The sequence below is a fragment of the Lissotriton vulgaris genome, chromosome 3_1, assembly GCF_964263255.1.
Source record: "Lissotriton vulgaris chromosome 3_1, aLisVul1.2, whole genome shotgun sequence".
NCBI classification, from domain to species: Eukaryota; Metazoa; Chordata; class Amphibia; order Caudata; family Salamandridae; genus Lissotriton; species Lissotriton vulgaris.
In genome coordinates, this window is record NC_141689.1 from 1,543,694,335 (window position 1) to 1,543,722,046 (window position 27,712).

Sequence of the window (27,712 nt, forward strand, 5' to 3'; positions counted from 1 at the left end):
ACAACGGGGGACAAAGGTCTGCATTACCCACCCTTCACTACTTGCAAAGACTAGACAGAATATTTCTATTCCACGTTATTTGCAAACAGAGAGTTCCTCGAAAGAACTATTTCTTGAACAATAAATTTCCAGCCAATCAATCAATCAGGCATGACGGATTACAACGGGGGACAAAAGTCCGCATTACCTATCCTTCACTATCTGCAAAGGGAGACAGAATATTTCTATTCTTCTCTGTTTGTAGACAGGGAATATCTCAAACAGCAATAATCGATAAAAAAAAGTAGTAGGATTATAACACTTTAATAACTTATAAATATATACATCGCAACAAAAACAGTAAACACCTTAAAACATTTTTTATTAAAACAGAAGCAACAATGACAACTAACAGTAGTGATATCCTGGGCGGGTGATGGAACTGGGATTGTTAATGGAAAAAGATCTACAGAGAAAACTATTGGTGAATTATACTTCTCCGGAAATTTAAAACTCACAAATGTTTTATTTGTGTAATCGTTTCAGGTCAAACGGATTGTGGGACAATGTTCACAATGGAAGAGTCACCAAAAGGCATTTGGATCGATGTTGCAGCAGGCTGTCATGTATATAGTTATTTAATAAAACGTTTTACCCTGTTACTTTGCTGGTGTGTTGTATATATTTATAATATTTGCATAGGGTTTGTCGTTATTTTGGGTGGGGTGGGGTGGGCGGCGGAGTCGAGCTGTCTTGCAGCCATCATGGTGTGGAGCTAATTTCATCTTACTAGTTTCGTATTTCTCATGAGGGGTTGTTCTTAATGTTTCTATTTTAGCGAGGTCAAAAACAGATCCCATTAGTGGCCTACTGATTTTGCTCGATTCCTTTTGTTTTTTTAAACTATTTTTCACTATCTGCAAAGACTAAACAGAGTATTGCGACTCTGTGCTTGTTTGTAAATACAAAATGAACCAAAGAGAACCAATTCTAAAACAGTAAATGCTTGGATAGCAATCAATCAAATAGAGAGAGAAGCAGGCACAACAGATTACAACGGGGGCAAAGGCCTGCGTTAATGGAAAGGGGCGACCACTCGGTCCCCCCGAACGTATGGCGGAGTGCCTCGATCCCCCCGGGAAGCCATTTTGGGGCGGGAAGCGCGTCTCGGCTGGTATGCCCGAAGCGGCGTAGCCGGGGCGCGCTTTTTCCCGCCCTAGAGTGGGCTGGCCTAGACACCGACGTAGCCAGCCCCGCCCTAGGGGCAGGCAGGGGCGGGTTTTCGCCCGCCCTGAAGACGGATAAAAAGAGACGCAAGACCAGAAGACGTCCTCTTGTTCTTGTGCTCCGAAGCTGCACCTCCTCGCTACACGTGAGCTCGGGACGGAACGAAGAGCCAATTTTGAGTGTTTTGATCTTTTTCTTTGTCTTCTAGATACTTCCTCGGAGAGATGCCCAAGAAAGGCGCAAAGAGAATGACGACCGACCAGATGGTGCGGGCCCTTTGCAAAGAGGTGTCCGACATAAAGAAACGGTTGGCCGAGCGAGATGGGGAGGAGGGTTCGGGCCCTGCGCCGGCTGGAGGGAGACCTAAGAGGCCGAGAAGGGTTCCAGCCGGTGGGGACGTCCCGGTTCCCTCTGCCCCGCTCGAGGCGCCGACCCCAGTACCGATGGAGGGGAATCCAATCCCCGTTGTCGTCACCCCGACATCCAAGGAAGACATGCCCCCCGAGCTGGCAGCACAGCTAGCAGCATGGTTGGGGGATAGTAGTGATGGCGCCACGGCTGCCGAGGCACAGGCGCTGATAAAAGGGCTTCGTGAGAAGAGAGAGGCAGCTAGAGTGGCTGCGCCGTTGGCGGGGATAGACAAGCCGCAAGCGGCAGAAGCTGCGTCCGGTTCAGGTAAGCGGCCATTGCCGATTGCAAGGGACGAGTCAGCACCCTCTCGTAGAGAGAGATTGGGACAACATGTGCCTTTAGCTATAAAGGAAAAGATCTGGGCAGGGGAGTACGTGAATATTTTTTCCTTGCTTGTTGATCATTATGATGTGGAGCATGTGAAAAGTCAGAAGGACCTAATGCATCCGAGTGTTTGGCGCGCAAAAATGGCCGCCTTTAAGGTAAATGAGAACATTGGCAACTGGGGCAATGCATGGGGTATTTTCACATCGATTTTGGGGGAACGTAGGCCCGAGCTGCTTCCTGAGTTTCCCGTTTATCAATCACGAATTATGGGTTACTCGACAGCGTATCAAGGTAACCATTGGTTTTGTTATGACAATCTGTTCAGGAAAGAAAAGGAACATAACAAGAGTTTGACTTGGGATTGTTACGATTCTTTAACATGGGATAAAATGAAAGAATCGGGAATGTTAAGAATGCCATTGGTCGGGAGCAATGTTGTTGATTACTCCCGCCAAAATGTGGGGACGCCCTTTAGGCAAAGTACGAGCACCGACGACCAGTCGAGGCCCGCAGGCAATACAGGGAGAAAGGGTTTCTGTTTTAATTTCAACAAGGGGAAATGTACCAGGCCTCCGGGATCGTGTAAATTCAAGCACGAATGTAGTACGTGTGGGTCATCCCATCCTGAGTCATCGTGCAGAGCCAGAACGAGTGAGAATGGGGGTAAGGGAGGCGCCAAACAGGTCTAAGCTAGGCCGAGGGGCGCCTTTACCAACCCCGATTGATACCTTGGCAATGATTCCCTGGCTCAGCGAATACCCGGATCGTGCTTCTGCCGGGGTGCTGCGGAACGGTTTTACACATGGTTTCCGCATCCCGGTAGGGGACTTTCAGGGTGTAGGGATGTGCAAAAATCAACTTTCCGTTTTACAACATACATCTGTAGTTCAAGAGAAAATTCAGAAAGAGGTTAGCCGGGGACGGGTCGCCGGCCCGTTTAGTGTACCCCCGGTACCGGAATTCGTTTGTTCTCCGTTAGGGGTGGTCCCCAAGAAGGACCCGGGTGAGTTTCGTTTGATCCATAATCTGTCTGCTCCACATGGTCTTTCGGTGAACGACGCAATTGATCCAGAAGTTTGTTCGGTGCGATACGCATCTTTTGATGAGGCAGTAGCCATCTTGAATCGCCTGGGGCACGGGACGTTGATGGCGAAATCTGATATCGAGTCAGCGTTCCGGTTGCTCCCGGTACACCCAGACGATCAGCGTCTTCTGGGATTCGGGTTCCAGGGGTCATTTTACATGGATAGGTGTATGCCAATGGGATGCTCTATATCATGTGCCTACTTTGAGCAATTCAGTACTTTCCTGCAATGGGTGTTCACTAAGAGAACGGGTTTCCGAAATGTAATGCACTACCTTGACGACTTTTTGTTCCTTGGCCCCGCCGGTAATCTCGAATGTGCCCAGGCCTTGGCTGAATTCTGTGTGTTGATGGGTCATCTTGGCGTGCCATTGGCACCGGGTAAAAACTATGGGTCCCACGACTTGCCTCGAGTTTTTGGGGATCGAGTTGGACTCAAGGGAGGGGTGCTTCCGTTTACCAGCTAGTAAAGTGTCGAAATTCAGGGCAGCCCTCCAAGTATGTTTAAATGCATCCAAAGTTACACTGCATCAGTTGCAACAATTAGTGGGAAAGTTGAACTTTGCCTTGAGGGTGATACCGATGGCTCGCCCTTTTTCCCGCTCAATTGCCCAAGCGATGGTTGGCCTAAAGGAGGGTCATCATCGCACAAGGTTATCGGCTGAGGTCCGCCAGGACATGCGGATTTGGTTAGCTTTCTTGGCGGACTTCAATGGCCGAGTCGTCTGGAACAAGCCAGCCGTGTCCTCCGAAGAGCTTGGGCTATGGACAGATTCAGCAGGAAGCGTAGGTTTTGGCGCCATTTTCGGCACAAAATGGTCGGCCAAAAAGTGGCCCCTATGGTGGCACGAGAAGGGGCTGACGAGTAACATCGCTTTCCTCGAGCTATTTCCCATTCTGGTGGCCCTGAGAACCTGGCCAGAAGGGTTCAGAGATCATTCTGTTGTGTTCTGGTCCGACAATATGACCGTGGTAGAATGCATCAATAGTCAGGCAGCTCGTTGTAAATTGATTTTGAGGCTGCTCAAAGAAATTGTCTTACTGTGTATGCAACTGAACGTGGTATTCAGAGCAAAACATGTCCCAGGGGTGATGAATCAGGCTGCTGATGCACTGTCTCGTTTTCACATGCAGGCTTTCTCGGGTTTCCTCCCTTCAGCGGACCCGGAGCCGGCACCCTTCCCCGAAGCTCTCTGGTCTCTCGGTGCCCCGAACTTCGTCACCTCGTGGGAGAGAGTCTAGCACCCAGGACAAGGAAGGCATATGAAGGGGCGTTCCAGGCCTATTTAGCCTTTTTGGGGGCAGAGAGAGGGGGACTTTGGGGTCAGGAAGAGTGGGTAGTACTTTTTCTGATGTCCTTACGTAGGGCTGGGAAATCGGTGGCTACGGCCCAAAGGCATCGTGCCGCCATTTCCTTTGTTGCCAGGGCCCATGGCATCCTGGACCCAACAGCGTCTTTTACAGTACAGAAAGCGCTGCGTGGGTGGCAACGCCTAGAGGGTCGCAGAGTAGACGTAAGACGACCGATAGGTCTAGACAGGTTGTCCCAGTTACTGGCCACACTCCCTAACACATGCTCGTCCCCTTTCGAGACTTGTTTGTTCCGGACTGCATTTACGCTGGCGTTTCACGGGGCTATGAGAGTTAGTGAGCTAGTTGCAAGGAACAAACAGGATGTGTCGGGGGGCTTGTGCAGGGAACATGTTCAGATCAGGGGTGATGCGATGATTGTCTCCTTTCTCAGGTCCAAGACTGACCAAGATGGGAGAGGGGACTGCACGATCATTCGCAGGAACCCCGAGTCATCCATGTGTCCGGTACGGTGCTTAGAAGATTACCTAGCACGTAGGGTGGCATCATGGGGGGGGACATTGTTGAGGCATGCAGACGCCACCCCGCTGACGAGGTTTCAGTTTCAGCGGGTGCTTGCAATGGCCATTGCCGCAGCGGGCTTGGACCCGGGCGAATTTGGGACCCATTCCTTTCGAATAGGGGCTGCCACTGAAGCTACAGCCAGGGGTCTTAATGTGGAACAAGTGAAACGTGTGGGGCGCTGGTCCTCCAATTGTTATAAGAGGTACGTGCGATTGCACATGTTGTGAAGCTGTAATCATGTTCTCACGCTTCTTGTCTTTTGTTTGTTTTCAGTTGCGCAAGCCTACGCGGCAGGGCGGACTGTGCAGTCGACCCAACACCAGGCCAGCGGTCGCACGTCACCGGCTGTGAGGAAGGAGGTGTGGGTCGTGGGCCACTCATACGTGAGACGGGCCGCAGACGTATTCAAAGCAGGTGACATGATTCACGTACCTGGGGAATACGGGTACAGAGTGTCCTTCTACGGAAGGGGCGGTCTCTGTATTGACCAGTTTCAGAAGTTTTTTGAGGGTTTGTTAGAGCGGATGAGGTCACCGCCGTCCATAGTCATAGTGCATTTGGGGGGCAATGATTTGGTCACCACCGGTAGACGACTTCTCCTGGAGGCTATGCTTTCCACGGTAAGTTGGTTAGCAAGGAGAGTTCCGGGGTGCATAATTGCGTGGTCTCATATGATCCCACGAAAAGTGTGGCGGGGGGCTATCTCGATCCCTGCTTTGAATCATTCCGTTAGGAAATTGAATAACAAAGTGAGTAGGTTGTTCCGTTCCAAGACATTGCATTCGATCTCGCATAGTTGTATTGATGATGACAGTATGTATTTGGGGGATGGTGTGCATTTGTCGAGGGTGGGGAATGAGTTACTCATAGGAGACTTCCTAGCTTGGTTAAAATCGTTAAATCATGACCTTTAGGTAGGAGTTTTGTGGGGGGTCCGGATAGCCGGTCAACTATCCGGACCTGTGGCGGTAAGGTCATGATCGGTGAGCACTAATTGGTAGATCCCTATGAGTGGGCGTCACCCAACACGGATGGGAGCGCTCGGGAGAGGTGGCCATTGGCCCCTCAGTGGGGAGGCGGTCCCGTCTAAGGGCGGGTCGCCGGAAGTAAAGGAAAGGCGGTCAAGGCCCCTTCCTTTGTAGGAGGGGTTACAGCCCCCTCCTGGGGAATTTCCCGGGGCCAGTGTCATCTGCGACGGCAGATGCGGTAAGTTGTGTGGGGTGGGGGGAGGTCCACGATACCTTCTAGATACCACACACAAGTCTTCGAACGACCTTTAAATGGCGTCGAGTCTTAAGTGCCCCCGTCAAGTCAAGGGAAATTGTTAGTAGTTGCACTTGAGGTAAGCCTCTGTGCTGTCGCCCCTCCCAAGTGGGAGGGGTAAGTCTGGTTAGGGATCTTGACACCGGTTATGACCTTGCCGTTGGCCCTTAAACGTTAGGATGTACAATTTCAGTGTTTCTAGAGAATGTTTTTGTAGGATGCTAGTTCGGCTAGGAGAACCTCTGTATTAGAGAATATGTTAAGGTTAGCCAAACATCGCAATGTGATAATGAAATTGTACATAACATGAAACGTTTAATGTTTTAATTTTTTGTTTTAATAAATACGGCCGGGATGGTTACTCCATCCCACATCCAAAAAACTTTAAGAACTGTTTCCGGTTTTCCTCCTTTCGGGGATTGTGTTGAGAGGGGGTGGCGGGTATCTCAGCCATATGGAAAGGGGCGACCACTCGGTCCCCCCGAACGTATGGCGGAGTGCCTCGATCCCCCCGGGAAGCCATTTTGGGGCGGGAAGCGCGTCTCGGCTGGTATGCCCGAAGCGGCGTAGCCGGGGCGCGCTTTTTCCCGCCCTAGAGTGGGCTGGCCTAGACACCGACGTAGCCAGCCCCGCCCTAGGGGCAGGCAGGGGCGGGTTTTCGCCCGCCCTGAAGACGGATAAAAAGAGACGCAAGACCAGAAGACGTCCTCTTGTTCTTGTGCTCCGAAGCTGCACCTCCTCGCTACACGTGAGCTCGGGACGGAACGAAGAGCCAATTTTGACCCACCCACCAGCCCCTGAGGACAGCAAGTTGTTGTGCAATAAAGTGAATTTATAAGTTTGTTCTATCCATTTCGTTTACAGGCTGTGAGAGTATCAGTTTGTTGTTGATCATAATAAAGTATGGTGGATATCGTGTAGGTTGTTATGACTAAAATGATTTGATGTAGTGTTGCATTTTATGCATGTTCTTTCGGTCGTAGCGACCAATGTTTTCATAGGTTTGAGTAAGAATTGTCGTATTTATTTTTTGGTAGGCGGTAAGGTCATGATCGGTGAGCACTAATTGGTAGATCCCTATGAGTGGGCGTCACCCAACACGGATGGGAGCGCTCGGGAGAGGTGGCCATTGGCCCCTCAGTGGGGAGGCGGTCCCGTCTAAGGGCGGGTCGCCGGAAGTAAAGGAAAGGCGGTCAAGGCCCCTTCCTTTGTAGGAGGGGTTACAGCCCCCTCCTGGGGAATTTCCCGGGGCCAGTGTCATCTGCGACGGCAGATGCGGTAAGTTGTGTGGGGTGGGGGGAGGTCCACGATACCTTCTAGATACCACACACAAGTCTTCGAACGACCTTTAAATGGCGTCGAGTCTTAAGTGCCCCCGTCAAGTCAAGGGAAATTGTTAGTAGTTGCACTTGAGGTAAGCCTCTGTGCTGTCGCCCCTCCCAAGTGGGAGGGGTAAGTCTGGTTAGGGATCTTGACACCGGTTATGACCTTGCCGTTGGCCCTTAAACGTTAGGATGTACAATTTCAGTGTTTCTAGAGAATGTTTTTGTAGGATGCTAGTTCGGCTAGGAGAACCTCTGTATTAGAGAATATGTTAAGGTTAGCCAAACATCGCAATGTGATAATGAAATTGTACATAACATGAAACGTTTAATGTTTTAATTTTTTGTTTTAATAAATACGGCCGGGATGGTTACTCCATCCCACATCCAAAAAACTTTAAGAACTGTTTCCGGTTTTCCTCCTTTCGGGGATTGTGTTGAGAGGGGGTGGCGGGTATCTCAGCCATACTACCCTTCACTATCTGCAAAGAGAGAGTACTGGTAAGAGAAAAGAGGGGGGGAGGGGGGGGCAGCGTTCAAAGCACATCAGCGTGCATAAACACGAAAATGTTTTTACCTATCATGTACTTGACATTTGACAGCATTTGATATTTGGTATTAAAAAACCATTGAAATTCACAGAAAAAACCATAGGTTTTAGGCCATATATAGTTAGGGATTTGCATTTACAAAACCTTATTTTACTCGCATAAAACCATTGAAATTCGCATATATAGTTAGATGCGCTAACTATATATCGCGCACCCGCAATCCACTGCTGATGATGTCACATATTACATCATTCATGACATGGTCAGTGACATCACTGATGACATCATTCATGTGATAATACGATGAACCTCTTCAGACTCTAATATAACCTTAGATACACTCAGGGTAAACAGACACTCACAGACTGTCACTCATCCATGGAGTTACTCACACACCTAGTCAGTCATGCACTGAATCAATCACACCTCCATATCCTCAACTATACAGTTATACACACCTTACTTATTCAAACATATACTAACACATATTTACTCTTTTATACAATCCCTGATACAAGTTCACAATGATCCATACAGCCACTCACACATTCACTGGCTCTTATGCACAGTAATTTATATATGTGAACTCTCACATGTACTGTGTTTTACATATGTACTTACTTTGACATGTAGCACTGAGATATCCATTCACTCACCAATACACTCGTACACAGTCAACCACCCATACAGCTGTTTCCACATGCAGTTTTGAACCCATAGATCTAGTGAATAAACTGTTCACACATGTATGCACAGAGTCACACACCTCCCAGCCACCCCCACACACACACTCACTCTCCCATACAAATACTTGGACAACCAATCAATAACCCATACAGTTACTCATATAGCTACTGATCAACACATGCAGCAGTTCATAGAACAACAGATATAATGATGCACAAATTAAGATAGTTTAGTCACTAACCCATGCACTCAGTGAGACACATTTAATCACTCTCTCATACAGTCAGTCATGCACCTACTAAATCCTTCATCCAGACACTTATACATCCACTCATTCTTCAATATGTAAGACATATTTTAACTTTACAGAAACAGACAGCCACTGGATGATGTCATCAGTGATGTCACTGACCATGTCATGAATGATGTAATATGTGACATCATCAGCAGTGGATTGCGGGAGCGCGATATATAGTTAGCGCATCTAACTATATATGCGAATTTCAATGGTTTTATGCGAGTAAAATAAGGTTTTGTAAATGCAAATGACTAACTATATATGGCCTAAAACCTATGTTTTTTTTCTGTGAATATATATATATATATATATATATATATATATATATATATATATATATATATATATATTCACTGAAAAAACCATAGGTTTTATATATATATATATCCAAGTACTGTTCCTGACCGCCAATTGCGAGCCGGATCTATGCTGGTGTGGACCACTTCCCAAGAGTCCTTCGTTCAGTAACGAGCCACTACACAAAAGGTTCGAGCAAGCAGTGTTCTTTTTTTAATTAAGCCTTTCCTAGACAAATGTCTCCCATGACGCGATTCACTCCGTAAGGGAGCCTTATCACACATATATATATATATATATATATATATATATATATATATATATATATATATATATATATTCCAAAAAGTTGCCGTTTTACCATCTGCTTCCCGCAGAACAACGAAAGGAGCGAGACCACCACGTAAGTGCAGTTTCTTCAGTGATTTATTTGTGCCAAAGTTCTAGCCTGCAATCCACCATGACTCTTGGGAATACGCCGAACCGCGCCAATCACCGCAAGGCACATGCTGTGGAAAAATGTGACTGCACAAACAGCTTAAACTGTAGGCGCATGCTGGAAAATCAGTGACTGCACGAACATCGCAACTAAAGCATTTAACAGTGCGCCAAGATGCCTTGTGGGATTTGGAGGCAGGATGAAGGACACAGGTAAACTTACAGTTTTCACAACGAACACCATCAGGGAAGGAGAAATGAAGCTGCAGGCACAGCCCTCTGGGGGGAGCACTTGCACGTATGTACCTGCAGCAGCTGAGCTTGGAGCACCGAGTCTGGGAGCATTGAGTTCAGAGACTTTCCCCATCCTTCGAAGTGCCTGCACCAATCGAAGCGGGGCACTTTGTATTCAAAAGCGGACAGCAGATAATTTTAAAAGGAGAAGGCATTTGAGAAAGGCATAGGAGCCAAAACCGGTCATGCCGACCCTGGCTGCTGAAATAAAATTAAAGTTTCCCTGTGGACCTGTGTGGACGGAATTCTTTCTGCAAAGAAGGTTTATATATATATCCAAGTACTGTTCCTGACCGCCAATTGCGAGCCGGATCTATGCTGGTGTGGACCACTTCCCAAGAGTCCTTCGTTCAGTAACGAGCCACTACACAAAAGGTTCGTGCAAGCAGTGTTCTTTTTTTAATTAAGCCTTTCTTAAACAAATGTCTCCCATGACGCGATTCACTCCGTAAGGGAGCCTTATCACACATATATATATATATATATATATATATATATATATATATATATATATATATATATATATATATATATATATATATATATATATGACGTCCACAATGCTGCTTGAACGAACCTCGACCAACCAACGCTGATGCCGTCGGTAGTAGCAGCCGCTACCTCGATATTTGTCAGGTACTGGATCCCACCAATTTCGAAGGACACAGAGATGGCACACCAGGAAATCTTGCACAAATCCTTTATTGTGCACTCTTTAACCAAGGACGACGCGTTTCGGCGTAAGCCTTTTTCAAGTAACCACCATCTTGTTTTCGACAAACTTATAGTCCCACATTTGTGTCAATGTTCAACAAGAAAATATTTTTCTGTTTGAAAAGGCGGTTTACCAACAACTCTCCGGGACCGTGATGGGGACTTGTTTTGCCCCCAGCCTAGCGAATCTTTTCCTAGGCTGGTGGGAGGAACAGGTCGTCTGGGCTGAAGGGTCCGAGATGTATACTGACCACATCTTGATGTGGGTCAGATACATCGACGATCTGTTTTTAATTTGGAATGGCCCTGAGACACTAGCGAGACAATACATCAGTCACTTAGGTATAAATGACCTCAATCTAAAATTCACGTATGTGATCAGCAACACATATTGTGAATTTTTGGATGTAGCAGTGGAGATTAGAGAAGGCAATCTGACCACGCGCCTGTTCCGGAAGACCACAGCCGGAAATGCAGTGTTACATGCGGCGAGCCACCAACAAGCTCCCCTTAAGAGGAGTATCCCCTATGGGGAGCTGTTGAGGGCCCGTCGCAATTGCAGCACCGAGGCAGATTTCCACAAAGAACAGGAAGCCATGATAGAACGCTTTAGCCAGAGAGGATATAGCGAGGAAACATTAAAAAATGCCCAGATAAAAGTCCAGGACCTAAAACACGAAGAAGTTCTATTTAGAACGTCCAAGAGTGACTCCAGAAAGAAGTTAATGGAGAATAGAAGTCAACCGACTGCCCCCCGAATGATTACCAACTATAGCAGGGGAGCTTGGGCCCTGGAAAAGATCATGAGAGCCAATTGGAAGTTAGTAACATCTGACCCAATTGTGGGAGGGCTAGTGGGCAGTAGACCCCAAATAACTTATCGCCGGGCACGATCTCTAAAAGACAGACTAGTGCATAGCTACCCTAAGGAACCGGCCAAAATAAAGTTGCCTCCAACTCCTAATGGCTTCACCACCTGTGGCAGCTGCAAATGTGACCGCAACGGTAAATCATGCAAAACTTATAAAACAGGATCTGGTCAGACTAGAACCATCAGCCAACAGATCAACTGCAATACCGAGTTCACGGTCTACGTATTGGAATGCCCTTGTGGGCTCCAGTACGTGGGCAGCTCGAAACATCCCTCGAAAATCAGGATTCTACAGCACCTACGTGCAATTTCCAATAAAGATCATAATTATCCCATGGCCCGCCACTATGAAGAAGTGCATAGTGGAAACAATGGTAGCCTGAGGTTTTATGGCATTGACAAAATACCGAAAACCATCAGAGGTGGGGACCGCGAAACAAAGCTGAGAATTAGAGAGTCCCGAAACATTATATATATGGAGAGCAAGGCCCCTAAAGGACTAAATTATGGGGAAGAACTAGCATCCCATATAGGCTCCTAAGACTGAACAGCACAGAGTAGAGGTAAACCCGCAGTATGTTGAATGTTGTTTTGAATTACACTATCACTTTTTACTGAAAGAAATCCCCTATAGATAGACATATGTAATGAACAAGAGGTAGGATAGGCGTAACCAATATTCATTGAATAGGTTATATCTTATGGCTCCTACTGTCAAAATTATATTATTATTATATAGGGGGCATAGCACCATACTCACCGAAATAGATTGTATGTTGAGTATTGTTGTGGTCATATCTTAAATTGTATTTTATTTTTCACAAATGTCACACACATTCACTTTAACATGTATATGTCACCTTACACTCATCCCTAATGTAAAAGCACTCGATCCCTGACCCTATCACCACCAGTTACTTTGTCACGAGCTACGTTTTATGGTCAGATTACGAGCGGAGCTCTCCTCTACTGACATACTCAGCAATAATCCCATTAAGATGGGACCAGACCGAGTCTATATGCCCGCCCTTCACCTTAAGCCGGGGAGCTCCCGTAATATAATTCCTGACTGCGGTCTCGAACCCCCGCCATATCACGCACTCGCGCACTAAACTACAATTCCCAGTAGGTTTAGCGCCTGTCCGTCCACTCTCGATCCTCGTTGGTCGAAATTATCCTTACAACGATATCACGGACTAAAGTCCAAAATAAAACAAATTTTGTTGGACTACGGCAATCGGGCTTAGGCACATTATGAACTACAGATTCCCTTAATCACTCTGTTTGGGATAGTTCTAAGTCACTAATATCTGACCAATGTCATACGACAATCATCGTGACAAGTATCAAAATTTAAATTTATAATTTATTTGTTCCACTTTATCAAACTGCACTCACCTTTATGATTTCAAAAATATCTAAAGTGTTGAATGTCTAATGTGCTCACTTAACATTATGTGCGCAGTGAAATGTTTTTTCTATGTTCATTGAACATTGACACAAATGTGGGACTATAAGTTTGTCAAAAACAAGATGGTGGTTACTTGAAAAAGGCTTACGCCGAAACGCGTCGTCCTTGGTTAAAGAGTGCACAATAAAGGATTTGTGCAAGATTTCCTGGTGTGCCGTCTCTGTGTCCTTCGAACTTCGAAATTGGTGGGATCCAGTACCTGACAAATATATATATATATATATATATATATATATATATATATATATATATATATATATATATATATATATATATATATATATATATTCCAAAAAGTTGCAGTTTTACCATCTGCTTCCCGCAGAACAACGAAAGGAGCGAGACCACCACGTAAGTGCAGTTTCTTCAGTGATTTATTCGTGCCAAAGTTCTATCCTGCAATCCACCATGACGCGTTTTGCCTCCAACAATGAGAAAAATCCTAACTTCAACACTTTCGGTATTCTCAGAAGGCATTTAGGAGTCCTAAAGTTAGGACTCCTAACTTCTGTGAATACCGAAATGAGTAAGTGCCTTCTGTGAATACCAAAATGAGTAAGTATCTTCTGTGAATACAAAAATGGTAGTAAGTTTAGGATTTTGTCTCAAGTTAGTTCTGTGAATCGGGCCCTAAGTGATTACTCAGAGGCTTCATCCCTAAGTTTGGTGTGCAAAGCCGAATCAGTACTGAGCAGAGGATATGGTTCATGGCCATAGTAGTGCGGGCAGGTTGTAGGCTCTATGATTAGACTATATACATAAAATTGGGGGATCAGGAGTGATCAAGGTCCAGCATACATGCTCCCAAGTGTAGATCAAAGATATAATGGTATGCACTTCCTAAATTTTCCTAGAACAAGTACATAATATGCTATCTCGAAGAATAGATTTGTTGGGTGAAGGCTCTTGCTTCTGATTTTCCAAAATCCTTTCAACCAATTCTATACTTAAGGATGACATGATATATACTTTCCCTGGTAAAATTTAGGAACTTCATACCTCCTTTTCTTTTATCTAGGATTAGACCGCCATTTCCATTGTGCCTATCACTAAAAGCCAGAATGTAAAGTGAAAAAGTATAATGGGACCCTGGAGTATAAGAGTTCAGAAACACATTAAAAATGGCATGATGCTCTACCATTAGGCTGACGATCCTTGAGAGTGATCCCTTTCCACAATACAAAATTGGCAGACCCTTGATGCTCCCCTCAAATCCCCCTGTCTCCTCTGCTATTTATAGATCAAAGTTAAATAAAGATGCTGTTTTATAATATTGGTGAAAGCGTATACAATATATTTTTGATTTCTATTGACATTTGAGACCTGCCTTACCTGAGTGTCCAAATGAAGGATACCATTCCTGCCAGTCGGTAATTTGGTATATATCTGTATATATCAGAGGAAGACAGCCCTACAGTCTCACTACTGTGGACCCTATCAAACCCTGTTGTCATAAATATAGCTGTCAAATGCCAAGTCCTGGTGACTTGTATCTACTCCTCTCACTGTAAACGAGTCAGTTCTCCTAAAGACAACTACAAGACCTGCACATGTCCCCAGATTATCTGCTGAAACTGTTTCTGCTGCAGACACATTATCCACTGGTGGGTCAAAGTCTCGATGCACAGATCCTTTGCCTACCACTACTACGTGATGATGCCCCAACAACCGCTCATCTGCACTGCCTCAGTCAAGGTAAACAACCTCCTTCTTCTGGATACTGATTTCCTCTGTGGGTTTAACCTGCTATCTTACTTGCTGCTTTGACCATCTGGCCGATGGCGGGGTTCATGCTCACAGTGCAAATGGGAATTATTTTAAGACAAAACTGCACTGAACCTTCCCTTTGCATGGAGAAGCCCCTTGATTTACAATAGTAACTCCTACATGTTGGTGGAAAAGTACAGAAAGCCATTGACGCTTCCTCCTCCTGGACTATCACAAAATGCCTATTGATGTAGGAAGTAGCATTCATTTAATCTGAAAGTCCAAATGTTTTTGACACTTGCCTTAAGCTTTTTCACTATCGACACCGATTGCCAGAATGTGCTGAAATCTCGGCATCCTATTTCCCAGGCTTTGAAAAGTTCAATAATCCTTTTAAATGCAATATGCCAGATAACACATCTCACAATGACTTAGCAAGATTTATTTGTGAGCACCAGGGAGCAAATGTCTCCAGTAACTTTGTTGGGCAAGGTAAATGTAATTTACCAGTAGAAAACATTCCTTTCGATTTACCGTCCTTTGAGTGTCACCTTCCCTATTGACTGTATCTTCTCAAAAGTCACCATGAAGGAGGTAATGTATTTTTTATTTGTGGATCACAAGCCTACCCATGGCTGCCATTAAATGGACTAGGACTTGATATCCAGGGTATATTGCCCCATCAATAAGACACTTTGATGATTGTTCCTTAGAAGGAAAAAGGGGAGGCAGACTTTTTCAGCCACATCCAATTTCTTCTCCACTCTACTTCCTATGTTCAGAATGACTGTTGCTTTAAATGATATAAGAAGGAATGTAGAAATGTGGAGGAAATAGCAAACTCTACTGCAATAACTTTGGGATCACTAACCGAAGAGCTGGATGCCCACATCAAAATGCTGATCCAAAGCAGAAAGGCATTAGATTACCTCTCAGTGGCCAGAGTAGGGGTCTCTACGCAATTGTAGGAACTGAATATTACACCCATCTTCCCAACACTCCTCTTAGCATAAATGAACAGATATATAACATCATAGAGAATGTAAAGAAATTACACAAGATACAAAGTGGACTGACCTGAGTCCCAGGGGTATCTAGGAATGGTTGAGGGAGCTTTTTCGGTCACTGGGGCATGAAGATATTTAAGTCCATTATTGGCATTTTCCTGTTTGTGGTTGTTACCTGTATCCCTATTAGATTGATGTTCATTATCCATGTTCTTACAAAATAAAGTATACAAAAAAGTGCTGGATGGAAAGCTTGAATTAATCTCAGCCTCTGGTAACTACTTGGGGCTGCATCCCAGTCCATTGTTATTTTTCATACGATCCCACCTCGGTTTGAATCCATCAATGTGCAAATCAGTCTTAACCTTGCACCAGTGGGAACAGTCCAGCCAGAACTGCAAGGTCCGATCCTCTCTGAACCGGAACACAAGCAACCTAGGACTGGTTTCACCCTAGTTTGGGCTCATCAGCCAGGTATAGCTTTGCTCCAGTGACACCGTGCGCACAGAATTCAAGCTTGGGCATACTCTACCCCCTTAGAGAGATGCACTAAAGTATACAAAAAAGTGATGAATATAATGCTTGAATTAATCTCAGTCACTGATAATTAGTCAGACTGTCTCCCAGTCTATTGTTATTTTGCACACCATGTCACTTCAGTTTGGACCATGTCTTGTACAAATCAGTCTTTTGGTATGATACAACCCCTTGTAGCGAAGAAATTGGTTGTCCAATTCAGGCAGGGGACGCTCCCCCTCTTTGCATTAACTAATAAGTGGGTGGGAGCTAATAAATATTTATGTCCCGGGTGCAACGAGAAAGAAGAGACGGAGATCCATGTGATCTCTTTTTGTGGAGCATACCATTTGTCCAGATCAAAATGGATTCTTCAACTCTGTAAGAATTTAGGAGTAAGAAACTACAGAGAGGTTTATAGATTACTAAAGTATGACACGTATCCGGTTGTTGTTGTCGCCATAGCAAATTTTTTATTTGCTATGTGGTGTAAGCGCAGATGTTTACTGAGACGTATGGATTATGAATTAGCGTGTGCCATCCTCCTATTGCTGAGTTTCCCAATATTAAAAGGTTTTAATTGATGTTGTAATTTTTTACCTTTCACGTTAGCTTTTTTTTCTTTTTTTTTTAAATCTAAATTTTTACTATTTTTAGGATGAATGAATGAATAAATAAATTTATTCTGTGGTTACTCAAAACCATTACAATAAAACCAAAGTACAAAGCTACACAAGTTAAAAAAATAATCAGAGAAATCATCTTCTTTGAAACGAGTCTGTGTGCTCAAAATCTAGGTGCTTGTGAGCAGAGAGGGTTAGAGTCTGTTTTCTTGCGGAACAACGTGCATCGGGTAAGGCTCTGGACAATTTAGCTTGTGATGGCCATCAACTTGGAACGAGACTGTTGAATGAATTTGCCAAAAGTGGCCATCTGTTTGACTGAGTTCAGTGTGTACAGTTGATAGACAGCCTCCTTTGTGGTTCGCGTCCCCAGTTGTAGGATCATGGGCTTGAGGTAGAGGCAACGGGCTGTGCGCAGGGCCGGGCAGCAACATAGGAGGTGGGCCAGGGACTCCTGTTTGTAGTTACAGAGCCTGCATTCCTTATTCCCTGAGCCTGTTCCTGAGCCTGCTCGTTCAGTGGGGTATAATTCTTTGTGGGGCAGGGGGTGTAATCTGTAGGGTAGAATTTTATATAAAGCTGGGCTGCCCACTGCCTGCGTAAGGTGTTGTTTAGCGTTATTCGCCGTGTGCGGCAGGCTTTGGGTCTCATGGAATCCTCTTTTTACCAGGGACTCCAGGTCCAATGCACGAGAGCGGAGGCGGACTTGTTTTTTAATTATGTTTTTAATAGCAGAATAGTTGAATAGCTCAAAGCCCCAGTTCTCCGTGGCTAAGCTACGGGAGTCCTTTGCCGCAGTGAGGGTCACTGACCAAAGGTTCCCGGGTTCCTGAAAGATGTTTTTTAAGACTGCCTTCAGTGTTTTGTCATATGCCGCTGTTGTGAGATAGTAGTATTTGCTCAAAGCAGCCATCTCTTCCAGCTGTCACCAAGGGCTAAACTCAAGTGGGGGAAGTTTTTTTTCCTTTGTTATATTGCATAGCCTCTGCTACCACGGGTTTAAATGTGTAAAAACAATTATTGAAACTGATTACACCATGTAAAATGCTATCTTATCTCTTTTCTTAAAAGTATGTTATTTTTTATTGCGCTTTTATGGCAGTACTGCCGACATAAAGTTTTTGACTGACTGACTGACAAATCTGTCTTGACCCTGCTGCCAGGCCAGGTCTCCCTGAAATGGATCACAAGAAACCTAGGACTTGTTTCACCCTAGTTTTCAAACCTGGCAAGGTAAGTCGAATTTTGTGAGAATAATAAGGCTAATATTGTGTATATGAAGGATATCTTCTCCCGCACGTAATGTTGTGCTTCCTTGAGATGAAGAGCCTGCTACGTACACATTAGATAAGTTTTCACAGAGAGTAACACGTTTCTGTCATGTGATTGTTCTTGTTATGTTATGTTAATTATTATTTGTACAGCGCACTTACATACGTGGACTTCATGGGGCTATTGGAAAGATCAGATAAATAACATAACAAGGGAAAAGTGTTAACAACAATCTATACAGCGAAAGCCTGTGTGAAGAGCAAGGTTTTAAATGCCCGTCTGAAGGTCTTCACTGACTTGTATTGAGAGGAAACCCATACATGTCGGTTTAGTCTTTTATTCTTTTGCTTTTGGCTCCAACTTTCACGTGTAAAACCTGGTCAGTTGAAATGTGATCTTTTGCTGTGCTGCTTGTTATTTTCCACTGAATGGGCGCTAGCTAGACTGTAGGCTTACAGATGTGTTGTGATTTATTTATAACACATGGAATAAATTACTATCTAATCACGTTGGATGTAGTTGTGTTATACACATCAATACAACATGACACTGTTTTAAGGACCTTTCAATATTTTCTAAAATAGAATTCCTTCACACTATGTTAACATTTTGAAATGATATTGGAAATGATTGAAGTCTATTTACAAAAAATTCCTTTCAATTTGGTGACGAGAGCTATGCACAGACATACAGGACAACAAACAGCAATGCACACGAAGCTACACAAATTATGGTTTGAAATCCATTAGAAATATTTTAAAAAGTAATCTTTGGCTGAGAGACATTGATGATTTCTTTTTGACCGGCAATGACACCACGGAGGACTTCAATGAATTTGTTGTTAGCTTAACCAGTAACTAATCCAACATCAAGCTCACATAGAATCTGCGTTGAATTCATGGATACACTGTTATATTTGAAAGAAAACAAAACTACCAGTACATTGTTAGAAAAAAAGCAGCCACCAACATTGTGTTACATGCAACAAGCCATCACGAAGAGCATTTTTTTATTTTTTTTCGTGTTTTTTTTGGGGGGGGGGGGATTTTATATAGCGTGAAGTCAACCGGAAGCAATCAGAGCAATTTGCATAAGCACCAGTTGCATTACAGATGGACACATTCATTTTGCTAGGTACAAGGAGATTACTTGATTTGCCCAGAATAACTGGATGCTGAGCGTCCCTGCCAAGAGTCGAACCCGGTTCCCCAGCTTCGATGTCGACCACTATAGCTGTTAGACCACATCCTCGCTCCAAATTTGAAAAGGAGCATACCACATAGCGAAATTTTTAATAATGATAACAAATTGTTCCACTGGAGAAGAAAGCAGGAATAGAAAAGCTGCCATGTTGAAATTTCAAAACAGGGAATATCAGAAAAACATTATATACAAAGCAATTAAAAGACAAATCCAAAGAAAAGCGAGCAATTACGGACTACCAAAAAACATACTATGCATAAATATAGGACAATAAAATTAGACTTGTTATTGTTATTGTTTATAGCAAAGAAAACAAATTGAATAAGTAAAATAAGCATGAAAAATTGACAACTCATTGAGGATGATCCAGATATCAAGGACAACTAGGAAATTAACCATTAATCACATATAGGAGAATTCTTTCAATCACTCACATGGTCAGCCACAGTCACTTTCAAGTTTAGGACAGAAACTGGACTAGTATACAGCATATTGGTTTTAGGAAATGTTACAAATGTCTAGCATGTAAATATGGCAAGACTGTAAAGAACTTGGAACACAATGGAAAACATTACACTGTTAAACAGAGAACAACATTGTAAAATCACATTTTTCATCTATATACTGGAATGTTGATATAGTCTTCTGTATCACAATCCGACTGTGGGGGAGCAGTATTGCGGCACTGATTACGGACGCTAACCCACAATCTCCTGACTGAACTGAAAGCACACATTGAGAATGTTAACTGCCATGTTCTCTCTAACCTAAGCTGAAAATGGGGTGAGGAGAAAACAGAGGAAGAGAAACACTGATTGGTTCCACCTATCTGGTCTTATGTTGGTTGACATCCAATTTCCTCTCCTAGGGGTACTATGGCTTCTCACGAGTGTAACTCTTATACAAAGTACTGGACACATATGTTAGGATATCGGCATATATATTTGAGCTTACTTGTAATTACCAGTAACAATACATGCTTACCTGATGCTCCAATAACAGAGCAGTTGACGATTATTGAGAGTTCCAGGAGCCATTTCCAGATGCAGGAGCACCAACAGTAGACACACGTGCAACCGACTTGGAAGAAAACACGTAAATTAAACCCAGATGTAGCTCTTTAGTCCTTTCGAAGCAGGTTTCCAGACTAAAGTTTCTACCAGACCTTCGTTTCCTCCTGGTCCACTGGCGAACTGTCATCATCGACAACGTAACATTTATGTTGCCTTTGTCGACCTTAGATCTGCCTTTGACCTGGTCCCATATTCCAACCTTTAGTAGGTCCTAACAGACATGAAAATGCCTCAGAATCTTCTGTCTTTCGTGATACACCTCAACGAGGATAATTTTGCCTGCATCAGCTGGGGGAAACAGGATAAGCTGAATTATAGGATCCCAGTCCTTAGATGTGTATGCCAGGGTTGCGTATTGGCTCCTACACTGACTGTCTCTCTATTCATTAATGACATTGTCGCTTTTTCATCTCAGGTTTAAGTCAACACTCCTTCGCTTGACATAAACATACATAAAACTGATTGTGCATAGCATGAGGTCCAAATGATGTACTAATTACCTCATATAAACATAAAATAGTCAATTACTTATTAACAAGAATAAAAAACACAGCTTCAATTAAAACAATTACAAGTGGCTAAGATGTAGTATCATTCATTGAGTCTTCTACGCGCGTTTTGGCGTGCAAGCTCCTTCTTCAGGAAGAGCCAGAATAAGTTCTGTGCAATACAAAACACATATACAATACATATATTAAAAAACAAATTGGTACACTGAAACTTAAGTAGGGATGACGGTTGTGTGTTAAGATGACATCTTAACGCACAGCCATGCCACTTAGCCACTTGTAATTATCTGTGCTCTTGCAAATTGCTAGTTGTAACTTTAAATGGCCATCTTCCTATGATGTTTGTGATTTGTTTATGCAGCTTGTCATTTGAATCTCTTATCGTATTAATTTTAGCTCTTACCTATATGAAACATGAATTTCTTATGCTAAAATGTCCTGTATTCATTATTTAGTATTTCTTTTTTGGTCTGCATTTGCATTTTTATGGCCCTGGATCAAGAAATAAAGTTCTTTGACTGAGCTCACTTATATACAAAACAGGTTAAGTTCTTGACCTCATACATCAACTTTGTAACTTGGTAACATTTGAGAATACAATAGAGAATGTCGATATTTAACAGTTTAACTCACAGGACTATGATTTCCATGAAACAAAACTGTAGGAAATTGGGTTCCTGATTGAGGGGGTGAACTCTTACTCAAGCAGCAACCCCAATTTCTGTTAGGGTGAAGTCACAAGCAGCTGCAAATTAATTAAGCTGTCCTTAACCCTCTGGTAGTTTGGCACACAAGCAGTCAGGCATAACTTAGAGGTGACTTGTAAATTATTTATGCAACACTTCAAACAGTGAAAACACAAAACAAGAAAAATCCCACGCGTACATTTCAATAAATCCGAATCCGAATATGCTGCAAGGAGATGCGTCGCACTGCTTCGATTCTCAGTACAGGACCACAGCTTAACTGGCAGAGCAGTCCAGGCCCACTTCTTAGAGTACAGGACAGAGGTGGTCCCACTTGGGGGGGGGGGCAAGGCTTACAGCAGATAGAGTTGAGGAGCAGAATTCAAGGTAGTTGGAGTGTTTTCTGTCCCTGAGGAATGATCAGGAAGTCAGCCAACTAATCCTTGGAGAGACTCTGGTGTTTCTGGGTTCAAGATTCAAGTCCAGTTCTGAGTCTTCCAGAAGTGTACTGAAGAATTCGGTCTAAGGGTCCAATATTTATAACTGGTGCAAACTTTGAAATAGGAGAAGGTTCAGGCAGTTTCCACCTTGCCAACAGGTGATTGAAATTTCCTGCTTTCCTGCCCTGGCCTCCGCTTGTTTGGAGTCACAACAGACTAGTGTCAACCCTTTTGTGAGTGTTCTCAGTGGAGCCTTTGTGATGTACAAATGTGATAAGGTGTGGCTCCTCCCCCTCATCAAGTCAGAGATGACCCATCCTGCCAACAACTATTCCCCTTTGTCTCAGTGTCTGGGAGCAATACACAAAGACCAATTTTCAGCTACACCTAGTCATGTGACCCAGGATACAGGCTGAAGGCACCAAATGGTTAAGCAAAGAAAATACTAACTTTTAAGAGTCAGAATTTCAGAATTTTGACTTAAAATCCGACTTTACTATTAAAAAGGGTTTAAAATTAACATTAACATCTCCCCAAAGATGCTATGCCACTACTTCTGATACTAGAAGGAGGGGCATGGGACTTACTGCAATGTATTACTTGTACAGCACGGGAACCATTCCATCACCCACCATTTTTCAACTTGATGGTTGTTCTTGCAGTTTTAAATACCTGCATGATGTTGCTAAACTTCTCACCTCCCAGTTGAACTTGTGGATGTCTGATTCTTACCACATCACCAACACTTATGTCATTCTTGATGACAGTCTTTCTTTTGCCATAATACTGCTTCATTCTGGATTGCTTTCTTTTTGTCACACAAAACCTCGCTCTTCTCAGAAGGAACATCATTAACAACATTTGTTTTTCCTTTGATACTACGGAGATGTGCTGCGTCAAAGGTGGTCTACCTCTCAATAATTCAATTAGTGTCACACCAGTTGCGCTGTGGTGTGTAGTATGGTATGTCCAATGCATTTCTTATTGTTAAATTGCCTTTTTTTAACTCTTTTTATTAAATAGCAGCACATGTTGTTAATAAGATATGAACAGCCCTTTACATTGTTCATTGATCGTTCCTTTTGCTTGATTGCGAAGTTGACCGGGTAAATTCTTCAAAAGCCTGTTCGTATTGGGCCCTGAGAGGGAGGGGTGATTAACCCTCCCCTATAGGTATTCCATCCTGCCCACCCTGTTTCCATTTCTTGAGGCATCCCCTGCTTATATGGACTGCCTTCTCGGCTACCATATCATTGCACCATTCTGTGTGTGTTGGTGCAGGCTGCGCTCCCCCTTGTTTGACAACATTACTCTTTGCAATCATCATACCTAGCGTCGTCCAGTCCTGATTTGTGTGATTGAGGTCTGTCGCCTCCCTGATGTTAAGAATCCCCCTTTTGGGTTCAAATGGTACAGGGGTTCTGCATACCTGTGAGATTGTGTGCATAATTGTTGTCCATTAATTTCTATCTCAGGTCAGTCCCATTATATGATAGAATGTGCCTACCTCCCCACATTGACCCAAACTGAATGAGGAATCAGTTCTTCCCATTCTAGCTAGAATTTCTCTGGGTAGGTAGGTTCTGTGGAGCAACTTAAGTTGTATGAATCGCAGTCTAGAGGGTATTGCCACCTCCCGCTGGGATTCTAGTGCTTCCTGCCAGTCAGTGTCGTCTAGTTCCCCTATGTCTTTTTGCCATCTCTCTCGTAGGCCTTGCATTGGGTACGGCAAATTATTGATCAGTTTTTGGTAAGTTAGAAAGATTACCTTGCGGTTTAGCCTTTCTGTGAGCAGCCTGTCCTCTAACGGTGATTCCTCTGGGAGGGTCGTTCTTGCTGGAATCACTGCCATAAGTGTATGTCTCATCTGTAAATATCAGAATGTTTCCATTATGGCTATGTTGTATTACTGTTGTACTTTGCGTTTGGAATGACTTTTTCCTTGTCCCAGAGATCTCCCACCCTTGTGATTCCAATGAGATCCCCATTTACTGAATCCTGGATGGTTAATTAGTAGTCCCAGTTTCTCAATCTCCCAAAGTGGGGTATACTAGATCAGCTTGTTGTGCCAGCCCAGCTTTTTGTGTACTGTGGGCCATAGTTGGACTGTTAGTGCTGTAGGCCCTGTGTAGCTCCTGTTGCTAGTTTTTGCATACAGTGCTCGCAGGGCTCCTCCCTCTCCCAAGATGTATCTATCCATCACACATAGAACTGTTCGCTAGCTGTAGTGCACGCTGCACAGACACGCTGAACATAACACAGAGGTGCATTCTTTTATTCGCCGAAATTTATCGTTTTTACTTTCATTCTGTTTTAAATAAAATTGCAACTTGATTTGGATTGCTCTCGCATACCCGCACTATAAAATACTAAATACATCCTCACCCGCCGTTTTGGCGTGGACAGATCCTCCGTGTAACTCTATAGCTCCGGCGCCATATTGGTTGAGGGAGGGTTGGCCTAGGTTCCATCCTCAGGTGCCATTTTGAGAAGCGCTCTAGTTGCTGGTAGCTCCTCCAGGCCACCTCTTTTATACCAGGAGATGCAAGCGCGCAGCCAGAGACAAGCCCGTCTGCGCCCGTCCGCGCTCTGGCGCTGGGACTGCAGCTCATGTTGCCTGCGGTCAAGGCCGCTTAGTGTATGATAGAGAGCAGCTGCTGGGACTAGACAAGGCAAAAGAGATAGCAACCCCGGCCCCGGTGAAAAAGTCTGGTAACACACTCATCGGAGGACTGATCAACAGCCGGTCTCTTACCAAACATTCATCTGAGGTATCGAGCCTGATAGAGGATATGGGCCTTGATGTTCTGTTTCTTTCGGAAACCTGGTCTTGTGCTGAGTCCACTGTTGACCTAGGTAATGCCTGCCCGATTGGGTACAAAATTCTCCACAAACCAAGAACTAGGGGCAGAGGTGGGAGAGTGGGGATGATTTTCAAGGAGGAATTGGACTTTAGAGTCCTGCAGGTGGATGAGGTAGAGGGGATGGAAATGTTGGGTTTCTCCCTATACTCCCCCAGCTGAAACCTCCTCACAGGATTGGTATGCTATCGACCGCCAGGAGGGCCTACAGATTTTCAACTTCTGTTTGATAGTATTACGAATCTTACACTGGCTCACTCAATATGATTATTCTAGGCGACTTTAATCTTCGGGAAGAAGGGAATGTCAACAGCCATTTGCGTGATCTTAGGCTGACCTGCGCCAAATTAAATCTCTCCCAGCTGGTGGTAGACCCTACACACCAAGGGAGGAATACCCTTGATTTGTTATTTTCTAATCAGCCCACGACGAAAATTTTGAACATTACTCCTCAGACCTGGACCGACCACTATCTTATTCAGTTTATTATCGGGCTGCCACGTTTGGGAATAAGGACAGGTCAGCAAAGGGCTTACAGGAGAGGCAGGGAATGGGCTAAGCTGGAGCGGACTGGCCTCACCGCACTGGAATTGGGCGTTACCCACTTTTCAGCTACTCTGTCTGTCGATGATAACTACAATGTGTTCTCTAACTACATGGGGCACACCTTGGATCAAGTTATCCCTATAAAAGATATAAAAATTAAAAGTAGAATCTCAGCACCTTGGTACTGTCTGTGATGAGCTGAAACAGCTTTGTGCGCTCCGTAAGAAGGCGGAAAGGAAGTGGAGGCAATATTACGCTGAGGAAGATAAAAAAGCTCTCAGACAGTTACAACTGCAATATAAAGAGCAAATCCTTAGGACCAATGCATATTTCTATGCCAATTCTATCATTCAGGTGCCCAATGGGACTAAAGCCCTATTCAAAATAGTTAAAGATCTCTTGTCCCCCACTTGCTTAGAAAATAAAATTGTAACGTCACAAAAACTATGCGATGGCATCAACCTGCACTTTCAGGATAAGATCGCAAGTATTGTGAACACTTTGCAGGACAATGCCAACACTGCACAACTTAATCCTGACCTTGTGACTCAGTGCGAGCCGCTCATGTCGGCCTATCTGGATAATTTTCCAACGTTAACTGATACGGCTTTTAACAACCTAGGTGATAAGGTCTCTTCCGGTTCTCCCCTGGATCCTTCTCCCCATAAATTTTGGAAATCTCTAGGGCGTAGCACCTTTCCTTGGTTGAGGCAGATCTGCAACCAGTCCTTGGAAGAAGGCAAGGTCCCCGAATGTTGGAAATTAGCGGTGGTGTCCCCATTGATTAAAAAGCCTTCTTTGGACCCATCAGTACCGGCTAATTTCTTGCCCATCTCTCTCCTCCCATATCTGGTGAAGATTCTGGAGAAAGCAGGCAGCAGGACTCTATCCTGCTTTCTGGAGGAGAATCTTTTACTGGATAAAGACCAATTTGGCTTCCGTCTGGGACATGGGACTGAGTCCGCCCTGACTACAATGATGGATAACCTACGTATGCAGGCGGACAGCGGGAATGCTACTATTCTAGTGCTTCTCGATATGTTGGCCGCTTTCGATACAGTAAAGCATCTCCTACTGATGGAAAGGCTAAGGAGGTTGGGAGTGAGAGGTCGGGCACTGCATTGGCTTCAGTCCTATTTAAAGGGTCGCCAGCAGGTAGTAACCCTTGCACCTTTCTCCTCTGCCAAATCCTCCGTTGCTCATGGGGTGCCACAGGGTTCTGCAATAAGCCCTATTCTTTTTAATGTTTACTTGCAGCCCCTGTTCTCTATTATAAAATCTTTTGGAGTCAGCTTAGTCAATTATGCCGACGTTACGCAGCTGGCCTTTTCTTTGGAAGGGGACCACGCAAGATCGATGGAGGTGTTCCAGCAATGTATGCCTCAGACATCGGATTGGCTTAGAAGGATCTCTCTACAATTTAACAGTGGGAATACTGCGATGATGTTCTGCTATGCAGGCAGGATATCTAGATCACTGCCATGTGATTTTAGACTCCTACCAAAGGATGATTCGCTCATCCCAGTTCGGAAAGTCCGTAATCTGGGGGTAATGTTCGACGCCGACCTCCAGATGGAATCACAGGCAAATAAAACTGCGAGTGTCTGCTTTACCCTGATCCGCATGCTGCGCAAAATACTCCCTCTACTACCCAATGAGAATCGCACCTTGGTGGTAAGCTGCATTGTGGGCAGCAGGCTGGATTACTGCAATGCCCTCTATTTGGGTGCCCCTGGTTACATCTTTCAAGGCTTGCAAAGAATCCAGTCTGCAGCAGCTAAATTGGCTCTTGGTAGGCCGCAGAGTTTTTCCTCTACCGCGGCGTTACGGGAGCTCCATTGGCTGCCTGTTAGGGAAAGGGTACTATTTAAAATCCTGTGTATGGTCTTCCGCGTGGTGCACAAGCTTGGCCCGGTTCCCTTGCAGGAAAGGTTCGGATGGTATCTTCCCACAAGGCAGCTTCGCTCTTCCAGTACTGGCCTGCTGTCAATTCCTCGGTTTAAGAGGGCCAGGCTTGCAGGTAGGGCTTTCAGTAGGGTTGGCGCTCGTTTATGGAATGAGCTCCCTCAGAACCTTAGATTAGCAAGCTCTCTGTTAGAATTCCGTAGGAATCTAAAGACCTGGCTCTATCCCATGATCTAGTCTGTGCTCTTCCCTTCT